General features: G+C 42.4%; 7 non-coding genes across 7 annotated transcripts; 2 read left to right on the top strand and 5 right to left on the bottom strand.

The window, feature by feature from the left end:
* Window positions 1-294: 294 nt before the first annotated feature.
* Window positions 295-368, bottom strand: trnan-guu (transfer RNA asparagine (anticodon GUU)). Its single transcript has one exon. It is a non-coding gene; the product is annotated as a tRNA-Asn (tRNA).
* Window positions 369-1,689: 1,321 nt separating this feature from the next.
* On the bottom strand, window positions 1,690-1,761 carry trnad-guc (transfer RNA aspartic acid (anticodon GUC)). Its single transcript has one exon. It is a non-coding gene; the product is annotated as a tRNA-Asp (tRNA).
* Window positions 1,762-4,615: 2,854 nt separating this feature from the next.
* trnan-guu (transfer RNA asparagine (anticodon GUU)) lies at window positions 4,616-4,689 on the bottom strand. Its single transcript has one exon. It is a non-coding gene; the product is annotated as a tRNA-Asn (tRNA).
* Window positions 4,690-6,011: 1,322 nt separating this feature from the next.
* Window positions 6,012-6,083, bottom strand: trnad-guc (transfer RNA aspartic acid (anticodon GUC)). Its single transcript has one exon. It is a non-coding gene; the product is annotated as a tRNA-Asp (tRNA).
* Window positions 6,084-11,128: 5,045 nt separating this feature from the next.
* Window positions 11,129-11,202, top strand: trnan-guu (transfer RNA asparagine (anticodon GUU)). The gene has a single exon. It is a non-coding gene; the product is annotated as a tRNA-Asn (tRNA).
* A 408-nt stretch (window positions 11,203-11,610) lies between these two features.
* On the top strand, window positions 11,611-11,683 carry trnak-cuu (transfer RNA lysine (anticodon CUU)). Its single transcript has one exon. It is a non-coding gene; the product is annotated as a tRNA-Lys (tRNA).
* A 181-nt stretch (window positions 11,684-11,864) lies between these two features.
* trnak-cuu (transfer RNA lysine (anticodon CUU)) lies at window positions 11,865-11,937 on the bottom strand. The gene has a single exon. It is a non-coding gene; the product is annotated as a tRNA-Lys (tRNA).
* Between the last annotated feature and the right edge of the window lie 7,500 nt (window positions 11,938-19,437).

Below are 19,437 nucleotides of genomic sequence, written 5' to 3'. Positions count from 1 at the left end.
AATTGCGCCACAGACATGGAGTTGGTAGAAAGCTGACCTTTGACCCCTGGCTGTCTGTGATCTCATTCTATATGGAGTTTAGATATATGGTGAAGCTATTCAGCAACTGATGATCACAGGCCACTGACACCCATTTTACTAGGATGGAAAATATAATACTCTTCCTCTTTTACATTCAACAACTCACCAATCACGTCTAAAAACAGGATACAGGACAAGTCAGTCACACACGGAATCAAATTACACTACAGGAAAGTCTTCTGACATCACAGAGCTCAACAAATGGAAAACACTCGTCCCTGGGTGGGCTTGAACCACCAACCTTTAGATTAACAGTCTAACGCGCTAACCAATTGCGCCACAGAGACTAAGCTGCTAGGAAGAGGACACACGTGGAACAAGGATCACGTTCATTTCATGGCAATCACTCCGCCGTTACATGGTTGCAAGAATTCTATCATCTTATCCGGACAGAGAAATATTCAGCTTTCAGTCATAATTGTATGCCAAAACAGAGGGGTAACATCCAGATCTGAACAGACGTATATACTACATGGTTTATCTTAAAGATATATTTTATCTTTAAATGCTATCAAACCCCCAAAACTCCCGTGGCAAAACTCCCCAAGGCAGCCTGAAAAGTAGCAGAGTTTGTCGTTAGCCTCTTACCAATAAAAGACGATGAAAGGGTCTGAATACTCGCTAAATATAGCGTCAAAGTCGCTAAATTGACTCTATACACTAATTGCACAAAGTTATACAGTATACGGCTATCTACTCACTGCTCTAGAATCTAGGGAAAAACATGGCAATTCAAGAGGGGTGCTAAGAAATCAATGCCAAAACGTTGTTTTCTTTGCCCTATTACATTATAAATCACATATAATTAATCTAGATTGTTCTCTATAATATTATAACCTTAATAGTAATGTGTTGATGAAATAAGAGCGTTAATTTGCTGTGAAAATTGCTAGTGCAGACCGCACCACTCTTGGTTGTATCTCATCCATATTCATTATTAAAATTACACTAGGCAAGTCACTTAAGAACAAATTCTTATTTACAATGAAGGCCTACACGGGCCAACCCCGGACGACGCTGGCCAATTGTGCGCCACCCTATGGGACTCACAAATCAGAGCCAGTTGTGATAGAGCCTGAATTCAAACCAGGGTGTCTGTAGTGACGCCTCTATTTCATTTTGGGCTGGGTAAATACAAGTGAATATATTCATGAAAGTCACCTTGTCTGGGAGAAATTTACACGGTTATAAAAATGTCACGCCGGAGAAGCTTACGCAAAACACTCACCTTATTTGAAGTGTTACCAAAATCCCCATTGGGAAAAATGTATGGTCGAAAAACAATTGTAACCATTTTCATGTTTGACTGCTGGGTTTTACGGGTATTATGACCCCTACCGTGGTAATCTATTATAGATTCTTAATTGAAGGTCCCTTAGCCAGATCGATAACAATGACATGGTCCTTTGAGTGAGATTTATATTTTCAAAACAGAACGGTCAAGATCTACAGTAATAAAACAACAGACCTTTGCCACCACCATCCATTTCACAAGTGGGTTAAACGACACTGTAGAGTAGCTATAGTGGAGTAAAGACAAGTACTGAAGGTCATTTTAAAATGAGGCTTCTCTCACAGGCAGAAGTTAAACGGAAATAAAATGTTCACCTCCCCGTCGGGGAATTGAACCCCGGTCTCCCGCGTGACAGGCGGGGATACTGACCACTATACTAACGAGGACTGAATGTGTACTGGAATTCTACGTATGCAGATCAGTTCAGTGAAAGCAACAGCATCCCCTTCGTTGTCTACAACAGTACACATTTAGACACGCATACACACACAACAGACGATCACGGTTATTTGAATATTCAAAAATCCGAACAAACCTCAGTATTCCTTTACTTGTGCGCGTGTTCATTTGACCTTTTTTTTTTGGGGGGGGGGGGGTATTTTAACAATGAAAACTTTTTTCTAAATTAAATGATCATTGAGACATTATTACATACAGGGATACACCGTGACAATTGAAATTCTTTATTTAATAAAACAACAGTTGAACTGTTGATTTTTAGTTTTGATGACAGTGCATTGAGCTAGCGCATTTAGTCCTCCAGTCAACTCTGACAACCTATTTTCTCCACTTCAAATAGAAATGACTGTCGCGTACATAGCCACGGTTCCACAAAACCTGACCCAGAGCAATGCAAAACACTCACCAGAAAAGTAATTTCAAACAGAATCCATCAATCATGGCGAAAATCAGACTTCTCTTTCACCGTTGCTGTTAGCCAAAAACTACTGGAGAATTGCAGCCTGTCCGTTGTGGTAGCCTGCCTTTGACGTTTGTGTCATTCTGACTTGTCAAGTGTTTTTTTTAAATGCGTTTTTCAATGTCGACTATCCTGATAGCAGAAATAATGTCATATTATCGGAATAGTGAAATAATTTCAAATGCCCATCCCTAACAAACACGATACCAACATGTGTCGACAAACAAGTCCTGCGCACACTTTAAACAACGAGACAAAATACATTCATTTTAATTTTCTCAAAGTTATACATGGTGATATACAGTGATTTATCACAATGGTGTTTCTGAAAATGAAAATAAATGAAGCAAGTCTCTTCTTCTTATTGGTGTCCTTTAGTAGTGTTTTTGTTTTTACAGCAGTTTGACATTGAAGGCCTGATTCACATAGTCTCCTCTGAACAGTTGATGTTGAGATGTGTCTGTTACTTGAACTCTGTGAAGCATTTCTTTGGGCTGCAATTTCTGAGGCTGGTAATTCTCATGAACTTATCCTCCACAGCAGAGGTAACTCTGGGTCTTCCTTTCCTGTGGCGGTCCTCACGAGAGCCAGTTTCATCATAGCGCTTGATGGTTTTTGCGACTGCGCTTGAAGAAATGTTCAAAGTTGTTGAAATTTTCTGGATTGACTGACCTTCGTGTCTTAAAGTAATGATGTACCGTCGTTTCTCTTTGCTTATTCAAGCTGTTCTTGCCATAATATTGACTTGGTATTTTACCAAATAGGGCTATCTTCTGTATTCCAACCCTACCCTGTCACAACACAACTGATTGGCTGAAACGCATTACGAAGGAAAGAAATTACACAAATTAACTTTTAACAAGGCACACCTGTTAATTGAAAGGCATTCCAGGTGACTGCCTCATGAAGCTGGTTGAGAGAATGCCAAGAGTGTGCAAAGCTTTCATCAAGGCAAAGGGTGGCTACTTTGAAGAATCTCAAACATAAATATATTTTGATTAGTTTCACACTTTTTTGGTTACTACATGATTCCATATGTTATATTTCATAGTTTTTATGTCTTCACTGTTATTCTAAAATGATCAAAATAGTCTAAATAAAGAAAAACCCTTGAATGAGGAGCTGTGTCCAAACTTTTGACTGGTACTGTACATATACAATACATTTAGTTATACATTTAGTTATATACATATATATATATATATAAATGTATAACTAAATGATATAGTCTGTCGAGCCAGATTAATATACAGTGGTGTAAAGTACTTAAGTAAAAATACTTTAAATTATGAACATTTGGTGCTTTTTTCCACCACTGGTATTTATACTTTTATTCAAGTATGACAATTGTGTACTTCTTCCACCACTGTTAATATATAATCATGATATGGTCCTTTGAGCAGGATGCTTATCTATATACAAAAATATGTTTCTTTGAGCCAGATTTTCCATACAGAACGGTCAAGATATACAGTAATAAAACCACAGGCCTTTGCTTTCAAATCAAATCAAAGTTTATTTGTCACGTGCACCGAATATAACAGATCTAGTAGACCTTACAGTGAAATGCTTACTTACAGGCTCTTAACCAATAGTGCAAAAAAGGTATTAGGTTAACAATAGGTAAATAAAGAAATAAAACAACAGTAAAAAGACAGGCTAGAAACAATTGTTCAGGAGACTTATGGCTTGCGGGTAAAAACAAGATAGAAGCCTTTTTGTCCTAGACTTGGCACTCCAGTATCGCTTGCCATGCGGTAGTAGGGAGAACAGTCTTTGACTGGCGTGGCTGGGGTCTTTGACAATTTTTAGGGCCTTCCTCTGACACCACCTGGTGTAGAGGTCCTGGATGGCAGGCAGCTGAGCCCCAGTGATGTACTGGGCCGTACGCACTACCTACCCTCTGTAGTTATTTATATACCCAATCGGGCCACCGCCTCCCATTTTTACCAGTGGTTTAAATGCAACTGTTCTCATGTTGTATGTTCAAAATCAAATATTTAGATTAACAGTCTAAGGCTCAAAGCAATTGCGCCACAGACATGGAGTTGGTAGAAAGCTGACCTTTGACCCCTGGCTGTCTGTGATCTCATTCTATATGGAGTTTAGATATATGGTGAAGCTATTCAGCAACTGATGATCACAGGCCACTGACACCCATTTTACTAGGATGGAAAATATAATACTCTTCCTCTTTTACATTCAACAACTCACCAATCACGTCTAAAAACAGGATACAGGACAAGTCAGTCACACACGGAATCAAATTACACTACAGGAAAGTCTTCTGACATCACAGAGCTCAACAAATGGAAAATACTCGTCCCTGGGTGGGCTTGAACCACCAACCTTTAAATTAACAGTCTAACGCGCTAACCAATTGCGCCACAGAGACTAAGCTGCTAGGAAGAGGACACACGTGGAACAAGGATCACGTTCATTTCATGGCAATCACTCCGCCGTTACATGGTTGCAAGAATTCTATCATCTTATCCGGACAGAGAAATATTCAGCTTTCAGTCATAATTGTATGCCAAAACAGAGGGGTAATATCCAGATCTGAACAGACGTATATACTACATGGTTTATCTTAAAGATATATTTTATCTTTAAATGCTATCAAAACCCCAAAACTCCCGTGGCAAAACTCCCCAAGGCAGCCTGAAAAGTAGCAGAGTTTGTCGTTAGCCTCTTACCAATAAAAGACGATGAAAGGGTCTGAATACTCGCTAAATATAGCGTCAAAGTCGCTAAATTGACTCTATACACTAATTGCACAAAGTTATACAGTATACGGCTATCTACTCACTGCTCTAGAATCTAGGGGAAAACATGGCAATTCAAGAGGGGTGCTAAGAAATCAATGCCAAAACGTTGTTTTCTTTGCCCTATTACATTATAAATCACATATAATGAATCTAGATTGTTCTCTATAATATTATAACCTTAATAGTAATGTGTTGATGAAATAAGAGCGTTAATTTGCTGTGAAAATTGCTAGTGCAGACCGCACCACTCTTGGTTGTATCTCATCCATATTCATTATTAAAATTACACTAGGCAAGTCACTTAAGAACAAATTCTTATTTACAATGAAGGCCTACACGGGCCAACCCCGGACGACGCTGGGCCAATTGTGCGCCACCCTATGGGACTCACAAATCAGAGCCAGTTGTGATAGAGCCTGAATTCAAACCAGGGTTTCTGTAGTGACGCCTCTATTTCATTTTGGGCTGGGTAAATACAAGTGAATATATTCATGAAAGTCACCTTGTCTGGGAGAAATTTACACGGTTATAAAAATGTCACGCCGGAGAAGCTTACGCAAAACACTCACCTTATTTGAAGTGTTACCAAAATCCCCATTGGGAAAAATGTATGGTCGAAAAACAATTGTAACCATTTTCATGTTTGACTGCTAGGTTTTACGGGTATTATGACTCATACCGTGGTAATCTATTATAGATTCTTAATTGAAGGTCCCTTAGCCAGATCGATAACAATGACATGGTCCTTTGAGTGAGATTTATATTTTCAAAACAGAACGGTCAAGATCTACAGTAATAAAACAACAGACCTTTGCCACCACCATCCATTTCACAAGTGGGTTAAACGACACTGTAGAGTAGCTATAGTGGAGTAAAGACAAGTACTGAAGGTCATTTTAAAATGAGGCTTCTCTCACAGGCAGAAGTTAAACGGAAATAAAATGCTCACCTCCCCGTCGGGGAATTGAACCCCGGTCTCCCGCGTGACAGGCGGGGATACTGACCACTATACTAACGAGGACTGAATGTGTACTGGAATTCTACGTATGCAGATCACTTAAGTGAAAGCAACAGCATCCCCTTCGTTGTCTACAACAGTACACATTTAGATACGCATACACACACAACAGACGATCACGGTTATTTGAATATTCAAAAATCCGAACAAACCTCAGTATTCCTTTACTTGTGTGCGTGTTCATTTGACCTTTTTTTGGGGGGGGGGGGGGGGGGTATTTAAACAATGAAAACTTTTTTCTAAATTAAATGATCACTGAGACATTATTACATACAGGGATACACCGTGACAATTGAAATTCTTTATTTAATAAAACAACAGTTGAACTGTTGATTTTTAGTTTTGATGACAGTGCATTGAGCTAGCGCAAATAGAAATGACTGTCGCGTACATAGCCACGGTTCCACAAAACCTGACCCAGAGCAATGCAAAACACTCACCAGAAAAGTAATTTCAAACAGAATCCATCAATCATGGCGAAAATCAGACTTCTCTTTCACCGTTGCTGTTAGCCAAAAACTACTGGAGAATTGCAGCCTGTCCGTTGTGGTAGCCTGCCTTTGACGTTTGTATCCGGCAGATCCTGGCTGGCTGGTGGATCCGGAAGAGTCCGGCTGGCAGCTCTGGCTGCTCCATGCAGACTGGCAGCTCTATGCAGACTGACAGCTCTGGCTGCTCCATGCAAACTGGCAGCTCTGGCTGCTCCATGCAGACTGGCAGCTTTGGCTGCTCCATGCAGACTGGCAGCTCTATGCAGATTGACAGCTCAGGCTGCTCCATGCAGACTGACATCTCAGGCTGCTCTATGCAGACTGACATCTCAGGCTGCTCCATGCAGACTGACAGCTCAACTGCTCCATATGCAGGCTGACAGCTCTGGCTGCTCCATGCAGGCTGACAGCTCTGGCTGCTCCATGCAGGCTGACAGCTCTGGCTGCTCCATGCAGGCTGACAGCTCTGGCTGCTCCATGCAGGCTGACAGCTCTGGCTGCTCCATGCAGGCTGACTGCTCTGGCTGCTCCATGCAGACTGGCAGCTCTGGCTGCTCCATGCAGACTGGCAGCTCTGGCTGCTCCATGCAGGCTGACGGCTCTGGCTGCTCCATGCAGGCTGACGGCTCTGGCTGCTCCATGCAGGCTGACGGCTCTGGCTGCTCCATGCAGGCTGACGGCTCTGGCTGCTCCATGCAGGCTGACGGCTCTGGCTGCTCCATGCAGGCTGACAGCTCTGGCTGCTCCATGCAGGCTGACAGCTCTGGCTGCGCTGAACAGGCAGGAGGCTCCGGCAGCGCAGGAGAGGAGACAGGCTCTGGCTGCGCTGAACAGGCGGGAGGCTCCGGCAGCGCTGTAGAGGAGGAAGGCTCTGGCTGCGCTAAACAGGCGGGAGGCTCCGGGCAGCGCTGTAGAGGAGGAAGGCTCTGGCTGCGCTAAACAGGCGGGAGACTCCGACAGCGCAGGAGAGGAGGAAAACGCTGGCTGCGCTGAACAGGCGGGAGACTCCGACAGCGCAGGAGAGGAGGAAAACGCTGGCTGCGCTGAACAGGCGGGAGGCTCCGGCAGCGCTAGAGGGAAGGAAGGCTCTGGCTGTGCTGAACAGGCGGGAGGCTCCGGCAGCGCTAGAGGGAAGGAAGGCTCTGGCTGTGCTGAACAGGCGAGGCGCACTGAAGGCCTGGTGCGTGGTGCTGGAACTGGTGGTACTGGATCGAGGACACGCACAGGAAGCCTGGTGCGGGGAGCTGCCACCGGAGGACTGGTGTGTGGAGGTGGCACTGGATGGACTGGACCGTGAAGGTGTACTGGAGAGCCTGAGAGCAGGACTGGCACAGGACGTGCAAGGCTAGGTAGATACACAGGAGGCCTAGTGCGTGAGGCTGGCACATTTTTCACCAGCCGACTAACACGCACCTCAGGACGAGTATGGAGCGCTGACCCAGGTGCCATCAAATCCCGACACGCTCCGTCGGACGAATCTTGTACCTAAAGCACCAAGCTAGCAACTCCCTCATTACTCTCCACTCCACTTTCCCCATTAACTCCTTCACAGTCTCAGCTTCACTCACCTCTAACACCGGCTCTTCACGATTAACAAGGAGAGTTGGCTCAGGTCTATCTCCTGACTCTGCCACTCTCCCTCTGAGCCCCCCCCCCAATACATTTTTGGGGCTGACTCACGGGCTTTCTTCTGCGCCGTCGTGATTGTCTCTCCAACTCCATTCTCCTATAACCCTCTTCGCACTGCTCCAGCGAATCCCAGGCGGGCTCCGGCACTCTCCCTGGGTCAACCACCCACCTGTCTATTTCTTCCCACGTAGTATAGTCCCGATTTTGTAGCTCCTGCTGCCGCTGTTGTTTCTCCTCATACCAGCGTCTCTCAGCTCTCGTCGCCTCTAGTTCTTCTTTGAACAATTCATCCTCCTTTCGCTGCTCCTGCTGTCGCTGCCTGTTACCACGCCGCTCGGTCCGTGTGTGGTGGGTGATTCTGTAACGGCGTTCGTCTGTTGAAGGAGAGTCGGACGGAAATGCAGCGTGGTGGTTACTCATGTCTTTTAATGAAGAATAGCGATACATGAAATAACTATATAAACAAAACAACAAACGGAACGCGAAAACCTATACAGCCTGTCTGGTGCTGACTAACACAAAGACAGGAACAATCACCCACAAAATACACAGTGAAACCCCGGCTACCTAAATATGGTTCCCAATCAGAGACAACGAGAATCACCTGACTCTGATTGAGAACCGCCTCAGGCAGCCAAACCTATGCTAGACACACCCCTAATCAGCCACAATCCCAATACGACAACACAATAAACCCATGTCACACCCTGGCCTGAACAAATAATTAAAGAAAACACAAAATACCAAGACCAAGGCGTGACAGCTTCTCTCACAGGCAGAAGTAAAACGACAACTCAAGTTTGCAAAGCCAGTGTGGCTCCAAACACCAAATCTATCACTTGCAAATAATAGGCATTCCCAGCAGTACAGTTTGCAGTGCTTCTCGGAGCCTGTGAGCCATTGTTGTACAGTCTATCTGTGCGTTTTAGTTCCACCAATAAGTCATTTTCTATCGACATGGAGGCTAATGCTGAAAGCCGAGTCTGTCCAGTAGCATTTCTGGAATACGTTTTGATTCGCTTTAAGGCCGAGAATGACCGCTCGACAGAAGCCGTGGACACAGGGATGGTCACTGTCACACATGCCAATGTGTAAAGTTGCCCCATGTCCTCATTCAGATTTTTCTGCTTAAGGAAATCAAGGAGATCAGAGGGACTTTTCCCTTCAAAATCAGTCATAGCATACATTACAGTCAGTTCTGTTTTTAGCTTGGATAGGTCTCTGACTCTCTGTTAAACTGGAGAAGGCTGTTTGCGGGATTTTTTCCCGATAGGTCTGAAAGTGCTGGGGGTCCAGGAGGGAGAGAAACATACCTTTTTCGTGGTCTTGAAACCTGTGTCGTATCTGGCAAAGAATGTTGTCCAGAATATTGCTGTGGAGTTGTTGGTAGTATGTGTGAGGGTCTCCTTGTGCTGGGCCTCTTTTGTGCGCTGGGTGAACATGAGATGCACGCTGTGTCATCGTAGATTTGACTGAACCTGCGCCTCTCTCGCTCAATTGTAATAATAGGCATTCCCAGCAGTACAGTTTGCAGTGCTTCTCGGAGCCTATGAGCCATTGATAGCGCTCGTAGTTGGAACTTTGAAAGTGGCGAACGAACCCCTTTCCCGCCTGTGACAGGCTTTGTAGCGTCGGCGTCGACCTCTCTTCACAATGTCTAACTTTTCTTGAAAAGTTTGTCTTGAGAATGGCGTTATAATTATATCCTCGACCAAATCGATATCTTCTCCTCCTTCCGCCATTGTGGGATAAAAAAAAACAGCTTAGTAGTACGCGAATTAATTAGTTTATCAAATTCAGTTTCCTAGTTCTGAGGTTTGCATAGACCTGCCCATATAGGACCTGCCTCTCGATATTGGTAATCCAATCAAAAGACGTGCACGCACTACGCCTGCTAGCTGGCTCCTGTGTAACACTGGAGCCAGCCAGCAGGCGTACAATAGCCAACTCTAAAGCTGATTGGTTGACACTAAATTTTCATTTCCATTCACTTTAAGCTACAAGCGCCCGCACTGTTGATTCTGAAGGCCCGAGGGCAGATTTTAGACCCCTGGCAACACATGATGGCTGAATATGATTGGATAAAAGATCTAACATAAAGACCAGCCCTCCAATTCTCAACCTGGGGCTGGAAGCAGTGCAACCAAGAGGAAAGCTATGAAATGAAGAGTATAACTCTTACTCTGGGGAATAATTTAATACATATTTGTGGGAAAAATTTGTGGGAAAAATTATATTCTGATGATGTTTAGGCCAGCAGAGAAGGCCTTGCTGGCCCTGACGGCCCACCACTGGTTTACCATGAGGCTTATCTCACAGACAGAATACATTCTCCCCGTTGGGGGAATAGACAGAGAGTACATGAGGGAACACAAGTATATATAGATTATATACAATGGACAATTGAGATAGGGGGTACAGTATTAGACACCTTAAGGGACATACATACACTTATAATTCTAACAGATTTTTGGTTAGTAGAGTATTTAATCGTCTTAAAATAAAGTTCAATTTATTTTTGTAGGGTAAGAAAATGTGTTTTTTTGTTTGTAAATTTACATTTGTGAATATGAAATTTTGGCAAAAGAAAAATGAAATTAATTACATAAAAATGTTTCAGCTTATTCCTATGGTAGGTAAAGAATCCAAGCAGTACATCTCTCCACAATAGTGTAAGACCTTCATAAAATTGTTCAATTATACATCTACTGATGTCTTGCCAGTTTTCTTACATGATTGCAGAAATTGACCCACCATCCCGTTTACTTTTTACATTTACGTGATTTTGCTGAGTTTAAGTCGGAAACGGAAAGAGCAGCTTGAAATGACAACAGAGCGGAGCAACTAGGCTTTTTAAGCATGCTCCCCTCACCTCTAAAATCTTCAATTATCAAAGAATATAAAATCTACCTTTTCCAATAGTGCTGTGTCTCTGTGGCGCAATCGGCTAGCGCGTTAGACTGTTAATCTAAAGGTTGGTGGTTCGAGCCCACCCAGGGACGTGTTCTTTTTTTTTTTTGCAGTAGGGTTTCATTCTACAAGTCAGGAAATGATCCTCAGATATATTTGTTCATGTATAAGTACTCTACTATTGAAGTGTTACCTAGTTTGTGTTAGTAAACCATAAAACCATATTTTTCCCCCACTGTTGACTGAAAAGAATAATCGCAGACAATAACATAGCAGGAGGGGTGGCTGCATTAAGAATAACCAAACATAGAATACTGTTGAAAAATGTGTGATTTAAATCCCTAACAGGAAAGCCGATTGCGCCGCAGAGACAGAGATGATCGCAAGTAGCTAAAACAAAGAGTTTTGTTTCTGAGAAAGCGCTCACGCTTCACGAGTAAGTGAGGGCTTGAGGGAGTAAGAGGCGGACATACAAAGGGCGGGGCTTAACATCATACAGAGCCCGGCTAGCTCAGTCGGTAGAGCATGAGACTCTTAATCTCAGGGTCGTGGGTTCGAGCCCCACGTTGGGCGTCTAATTTTGATTATAAAGTGGTTTCTCAACTTCCCCAATCGCAATATTTTGCATCTATGGAATAGAATACATATAATTTAATTAAGAAATAAAATAAAATACTAAACACAAGGGAGTTGTGCTACAATCTTGTGTTTACGTCTATGAGCACAGCGAGGTTAGAAACGTTTAAAAAATGATCGCCCAACGTGGGGCTCGAACCCACGACCCTGAGATTAAGAGTCTCATGCTCTACCGACTGAGCTAGCCGGGCAATTTGGAAAATGAAAGGAAGAGGCTAATAAGAACATGACAACAAATACATAAAATTCCCAAAATGTGACTGTTATCATAATGCTTCAGTCACTCAGCATAGCATAAGAACAGGGCTTGTGCCATGGCAAAATGTGTCAAATTTTCTCTCAGCCCCACGGCAAAATCATTTTAATGCATTCAATATTATTATTCCAGTACTTCCGTTGTCATTGTCGGAGAAGACACAGTTTATAACTTCAAGACTATCAACTACCGAGATTATGCTGGCAATACTAAAGTGCCTATAAGAACATACAATAGTCAAAGGTATACGAAATACAAATGGTATAGAGAGAAATAGTCTACGCGTCATAATTCCTATAACGACAACAAGATAAAACTTCTTAACTGGGAATATTGAACCACCAGTTTTCATATGTTCTCATGTTCTGAGTAAGGAACTTAAAAGTTAGCTTATTTAGATGGCACATATTGCACTTTTACTTTCTTCTCCAACACTGTGTTTTTGCATTATTTAAACCAAATGGAACACATTTCATTATATATTTGAGATTAAATAGATTTTATTTATGTATTATATTAAGTTAAAATAAAAGTGTTAATTGTTCATTCAGCATTGTTGTAATTGTCATTATTACAAATATATATATATTTGCATCATATGCATCTTCTTCCCCCTGTCACTTGACAGTAAGAATAGTTTGGTTCCCATGTTCCCCGCCTTAGGAGGTTGTCCAGAGTATGATTACCCCAACAAGCTATCTTTCCCCAGGTTCGTGGTCTACTGGTGTCCAAAACTTTCCCTGACCACTTCACTCTCCTAGTTGCTGTACTAAAGGGCATTACTGGTGAATAAAACCTCCTTTTACGAGATAGCACTTCCCCACAAAATCCTTTGTTGCTCCATCGTCAGCACTGGTTGTGTCCACGCTGTCAACCTCCTGAAATGTTTTAAGTTCTGGAAACATCAATCTGAAAGTTATGGACTGAGCTTTAGCTGATCTTGAACCCTGGCACATGACATCTATCTGTGGCAACAGAGAAAATCTAGTTTTGTTCTGTAAACTCTCAGTATTATTACATTCCTTCCACACTCCTGTCTGTAATAAAACCAAACCTGGTTTAGAACAACCTATGTCCAATGTGCTAGTTCTGTTATCAAGTGGCTCCACCCATATCACCATACCTTTGTGATTAGTGACCTGTCTAGTATTCCAAGCTAATAGTCAATCTATCGTCTTTACATGGTTCATTAACCATCAAGCAACTGACACTAAAACTGTGGAGGTTAAAACAGCTCCCAGACCCAACCCAACAGCTTGCCTACAGTGAACTCTACTCTTCCTCTCTCTCTTTAGCTCCGCTTCAACTCTTATGGCGACATCTAGCTCACCCATTATGCTGCGGGATCTCGCTTCATGTGAGAAGTGTGAACCCACCGAGGAGAGGTTGTGGTTTTTATCACTGCGGGTGCTGTAAGTAGTTAGGTGTGTGGTACTGACCAACGCTGTTCCAACACCCCCGCCTGTTGGATCTTGATGTACAATCGATCTCCAGGAGTCAACCCGTACTCTCGGTTATCTCCTGGCACCGTTCCTTGTGTGCTGCTTTCATCTGGGAATATACATACTGCAACACATGGGTCATTTTCTGACAATATGACAACATAGGTTCTTCCATTATTGCCAAATCACTCATTTGTGGTATGTGAATAACAGCCCCTGGTACCCTCATCGGTCTGCCAGTCACCACCTCCTGTAAGCGTGAGTCCGGTAGTGGCCTTAGTTGATGCCCTCTTTGACATCAGTACAATGGGTAAATTCGTAACCCAGTCTTTCCCTTCGGTGCCTAAAGTCTTGGCGAATTTCTCCTTAATTGACCGATTTTGACGCTCCGTAAACCCTGCTGCTTGCGGCCTATATGGTAATGAAAAGCACGGGAGACTCCCAAAGCCTTACATACTGCTTGTAGCACTTTAGAAGTGAAATGCGTTCCATAATCGGATTCCATTGTCCGAAATGAGCCTCATCTCAGTATCACTTCCCTTAACTTCTCTGGGATATGTGGGACGCTAGTGTCCCACCTCGCCAACAGCCAGTGAAATTGCAGAGCACCAAATTCAAACAACAGAAATCTCATAATTAAAATTCCTCAAACATACAAGTATTATACACCTTTTTAAAGATAAATGTCTTGTTAATCCAGCCACATTGTCTGATTTCAAAAAGGCTTTACGGTGAAAGCACACCTTGCGATTATGTTAGGTCAGCGCCTAGCCACAGAAAAACATACAGCCATTTTCCAAAGAAGGAGAGGTGTCACAAAAGACAGAAATAGAGCCACATCAAATTACAAAAATACTCATCATAAACATTAATCTAAGATACAAGCGTTATACATACGATTATAGATAAACTTCTCCTTTAACCTATCTGGGATATTGGGACGCTAGCGTCCCACCTGGCCAAAAGCCAGGGAAAATGCAGAGCGCCAAATTCAAATAAATTACTATAAAAATCAAGCTTTAATTAAATCACACATGCAAGATAGCAAATTAAAGCTACACTTGTTGTGAATCCAGCCAACATGTCAGATTTCAAAAAGGCTTTTCGGCGAAAGCAAACGATGCTATTATTTGAGGATAGCACCTCCGTAAACAAAGAGAGAAACCATATTTCAAACCTGCAGGCGCGACACAAAATGCAGAAATAAAAATATAATTCATGCCTTACCTTTGACAAGCTTCTTTTGTTGGCATTCCAATATGTCCCATAAACATCCCAAATGGTCCTATTGTTCAATTAATTTCATCGATATATATCTAAATGTCCATTTATTTGGCGCGTTTGATCCAGAAAAACACCGGTTCCAACTTGCTCAACGTGACTACAAAATATCTCAAAAGTTACCTGTGAACTTTGCCAAAGTATTTCAAACTACTTTTGTAATACAACTTTAGGTATTTTCTTTTGTAAATAATCGATCAAATTGAAGACTGGATGATCTGTGTTCAATACAGGAGGAAAACTAGCTAGCTTCCTGGTTATGCGCCTCTATCTAACAGTATACTTCAAGTGACCCTCGTTCAAGATTGCCGTACTTCTTCATTACACAAAGGAAAAACCTCGACCAATTTCTATAGACTTGACACCCAGTGGAAGCGATAGGAACTGCAAGAAGGTCCCTTAGAAATCTGGATTCTCAATGAAAACCCATTGAAAAGAGAGTGACTTCAAAAAACTAAATCCTCAGGGTTTCACCTGCTAAATAAGTTAGACTCACAGACATGATTCAAACAGTTTTAGAAACGTCAGACTGTTTTCTATCCAAATCTAATAATACTAATAATATGCATATCTTATCTTCTGGGGATGAGTAGCAGGCAGTTGAAATTGGGCATCGGAATTGAATAAGGACAAGCGTAGTTGCGTCCCTGATGTGTCTGACTTGTAGCCTGTGGAAAGACCCTATCAAAATCAAATCAAATCAAATTTATTTATATAGCCCTTCGTACATCAGCTGATATGTCAAAGTGCTGTACATAAACACCGCCTAAAACCCCAAACAGCAAGCAATGCAGGTGTAGAAGCACGGTGGCTAGGAAAAACTCCCTAGAAAGGCCAAAACCTAGGAAGAAACCTAGAGAGGAACCAGGCTATGTGGGGTGGCCAGTCCTCTTCTGGCTGTGCTGGGTGGAGATTATAACAGAACATGGATAAGATGTTCAAATGTTCATAAATGACCAGCATGGTCAAATAATAATAATCACAGGCAGAACAGTTGAAACTGGAGCAGCAGCACGGCCATGTGGACTGGGGACAGCAAGGAGTCACCGAATAGGACAGGAGAAGTACTCCAGATATAACAAACTGACCCTAGCCCCCCGACACATAAACTACTGCAGCATAAATACTGGAGGCTGAGACAGGAGGGGTCAGGAGACACTGTGGCCCCATGTGACAGAGAGCCATGTGAGTGCGAGGCGCTTTGAATTGCGCAGCACAGTCAGGAAGAAGGGCAAAACACAGCATTCCAGACCGCAAAAGGCAAGGATTTTTTTAGGGTGCAATACAGCCACGAAGGGGATGCTGCCCTGGAAGTCAAGTCATTATCAAGTGCTTGTCAAATTGTGAATGAGAGACTATTGGAGTGTGTACAGCCTGCGCAAATAACAAAGCAGAGCTCATGCCTTTCAAGTTACTTTTTTCAAATTGTCATTCGTCACATCAAGCAGCCTTACAATCTATTAAAAATCTAAACATCTAGCCCAACATTTGTAAAACAACTAGTTACATTATTAACTCTAGAAAATATTTATATTTTATTCAGCTTTGTTCTATTGTATTCTTCGTACTACAAAATATAAAATAATTCCACAGAATTATAAGCAAATGTTGTCAGCTAAATGAACTAGTATGGCCAAAGCCATTGGCATAGCCACATAAGGACAACTAACATGCTGACCAGACCGGACACGCCGCGTGCGCGAGCGTCGCAAATTAAATGTAGAAATCCATGTTTTTCAATTATTGCACCCACACTGCTCGCGCGAGCCAAAGAGCGTCTGCGACGCCAAGGGTTAAAATAGATCTCCTTCCTATTTCTGACGCAGATCACGCTGCAAGTCCTGCCACTCCCATCTGCTCATTGGTTAATAGAAGCAGGTACCCACGTGCCATCTCCTCATTAGTTATACCCATGTGGGTGATTGAAAGATGAACTGTTTTGCCGGTAGTCGTGGTAATACAATGAAAGTTTAGATGCGATCACCGTATAAATTAAACAATGAAAAAGCCTGTAAGGAGGAGAGATGAGTAGAAACGATTTGGTTGGCCATTTTATGTGTGGATTAATTGTCGGAGTAGAGGTCCTTGTGCATTTCAGGTAAAATAACAACTCAATGTTTATATCCCAGGACAAATTAGCTAGCAACAGCAAGCTAGCTAAATAGGACAAAGTAACGTTAGCTAGTGTTAGGGTTGCGTCAATTCGAATCTGGTATCAGGATAAATATGGCAATGAGTCACCGATTGTGTACTATGTATTTTTTATTAGCTAAGCAATAAGTGGTAAATGCAATTTTCGTATATACGGGCTCTCTATCCCACCTCGCAGGGCAAACAAAGAACTGACTTATTCCTGACAAAGATATTATAAATATACTCTGACAGAGGTAGTTCCTGCTTCCGAGCCGGCCTGTCAGAGTAGAGACTGGGCGTGGTTTAGACTCACCCAGCCTATCGTTGATTGTTGGCGCAGAGGCTGGTCCCAGCCCTCTAAGCGCTTCAGCGGTCAGTCGTTGTAGCTGTGTAGAATATACAGTTATCAGGCACCTGGCTCCTGTTATCTAACAAAAGACCGTTTGTTCTCGCAACACTACGTTCTGAATGTGCTCCCCCCAACTCATTGCACAGTTCCTGTCTTCATGTTATTCTGTATTTTTCCATCACGAGAAAGGCACATGGCCCTGAAACTGTTAACAATGTTTTAAGTCAGAAAAGTTGCATAACACATACATCCATTCAAGCCAACAGCAGATAATATTCAATCACATATATGGTAACGGGCTATAGTGCATAACACAGAATCCTCATACTAGCAAGTGCACGATAGCAGCCGGTTTGGGTTCCGTGTAATGCTATCCTAAAAGCATGCTATACTTTTCTTCTGAAAGAGTACATTTTCTTCACTTCATGCTTCTTTAGACCTGTCTAAAATAAATAATGGTTTTATTGTGAAGTGTAGGATATATTACATGGACGTATTTATTCAACTTTTTAAAATGGCTTGTAGGCTATGTGTGGGAGCCAGGAGATGCTAAATGTGTTTGTTAATTACGGTCAATTACCGTGAGACCGACAGTTACAGTGCCTTGCGAAAGTATTCGGCCCCCTTGAACTTTGCGAACTTTTGCCACATTTCAGGCTTCAAACATAAAGATATAAAACTGTATTTTTTTGTGAAGAATCAACAACAAGTGGGACACAATCATGAAGTGGAACGACATTTATTGGATATTTCAAACTTTTTTAACAAATCAAAAACAGAAAAATTGGGCGTGCAAAATTATTCAGCCCCTTTACTTTCAGTGCAGCAAACTCTCTCCAGAAGTTCAGTGAGGATCTCTGAATGATCCAATGTTGACCTAAATGACTAATGATGATAAATACAATCCACCTGTGTGTAATCAAGTCTCCGTATAAATGCACCTGCACTGTGATAGTCTCAGAGGTCCGTTAAAAGCGCAGAGAGCATCATGAAGAACAAGGAACACACCAGGCAGGTCCGAGATACTGTTGTGAAGAAGTTTAAAGCCGGATTTGGATACAAAAAGATTTCCCAAGCTTTAAACATCCCAAGGAGCACAGTGCAAGCGATAATATTGAAATGGAAGGAGTATCAGACCACTGCAAATCTACCAAGACCTGGCCGTCCCTCTAAACTTTCAGCTCATACAAGGAGAAGACTGATCAGAGATGCAGCCAAGAGGCCCATGATCACTCTGGATGAACTGCAGAGATCTACAGCTGAGGTGGGAGAATCTGTCCATAGGACAACAATCAGTCGTATATTGCACAAATCTGGCCTTTATGGAAGAATGGCAAGAAGAAAGCCATTTCTTAAAGATATCCATAAAAAGTGTTGTTTAAAGTTTGCCACAAGCCACCTGGGAGACACACCAAACATGTGGAAGAAGGTGCTCTGGTCAGATGAAACCAAAATTGTACTTTTTGGCAACAATGCAAAACGTTATGTTTGGCGTAAAAGCAACACAGCCCATCACCCTGAACACACCATCCCCACTGTCAAACATGGTGGTGGCAGCATCATGGTTTGGGCCTGCTTTTCTTCAGCAGGGACAGGGAAGATGGTTAAAATTGATGGGAAGATGGATGGAGCCAAATACAGGACCATTCTGGAAGAAAACCTGATGGAGTCTGCAAAAGACCTGAGACTGGGACGGAGATTTGTCTTCCAACAAGACAATGATCCAAAACATAAAACAAAATCTACAATGGAATGGTTCAAAAATAAACATATCCAGGTGTTAGAATGGCCAAGTCAAAGTCCAGACCTGAATCCAATCGAGAATCTGTGGAAAGAACTGAAAACTGCTGTTCACAAATGCTCTCCATCCAACCTCACTGAGCTCGAGCTGTTTTGCAAGGAGGAATGGGAAAAAATGTCAGTCTCTCGATGTGCAAAACTGATAGAGACATACCCCAAGCGACTTACAGCTGTAATCGCAGCAAAAGGTGGCGCTACAAAGTATTAACTTAAGGGGGCTGAATAATTTTGCACGCCCAATTTTTCAGTTTTTGATTTGTTAAAAAAGTTTGAAATATCCAATAAATGTCGTTCCACTTCATGATTATGTCCCACTTGTTGTTGATTCTTCACAAAAAAAATACAGTTTTATATCTTTATGTTTCAAGCCTGAAATGTGGCAAAAGGTCGCAAAGTTCAAGGGGGCCGAATACTTTCGCAAGGCACTGTA

The sequence above is a fragment of the Oncorhynchus kisutch genome, linkage group LG16, assembly GCF_002021735.2.
Source record: "Oncorhynchus kisutch isolate 150728-3 linkage group LG16, Okis_V2, whole genome shotgun sequence".
NCBI classification, from domain to species: domain Eukaryota; kingdom Metazoa; phylum Chordata; class Actinopteri; order Salmoniformes; family Salmonidae; genus Oncorhynchus; species Oncorhynchus kisutch.
The sequence above is the reverse complement of the archived record's forward strand: the minus strand, read 5'-3'. Positions and strand labels throughout refer to the sequence as shown.